The following is a 250-nucleotide window of genomic DNA, read 5'->3' as shown; positions in this document are numbered from 1 at the left end:
ATCTTTTTAGACCCAATAATAAAAGGTAAATGTAGATGTATTTCTCCCCAAGATGGACCTAATGATGACCCCAGAGAAATATGAGCCATCCCATAATTAATGAATTTATAATCAAATATTGGGTCCAAAAAAAGGACCCAAATATGGACATTAAATCTCCCTCAGTGTCAGTGCATTAGATGTGTAAACGTGTGTAAATGCTCTTCTATAGACTCTAAATAAAGACACTGTGTTCAGTGTGTGGATCCTA

This window comes from Sphaeramia orbicularis, chromosome 1 (assembly GCF_902148855.1).
Source record: "Sphaeramia orbicularis chromosome 1, fSphaOr1.1, whole genome shotgun sequence".
NCBI lineage: Eukaryota > Metazoa > Chordata > Actinopteri > Kurtiformes > Apogonidae > Sphaeramia > Sphaeramia orbicularis.
Note: the sequence above shows the minus strand (reverse complement) of the source record.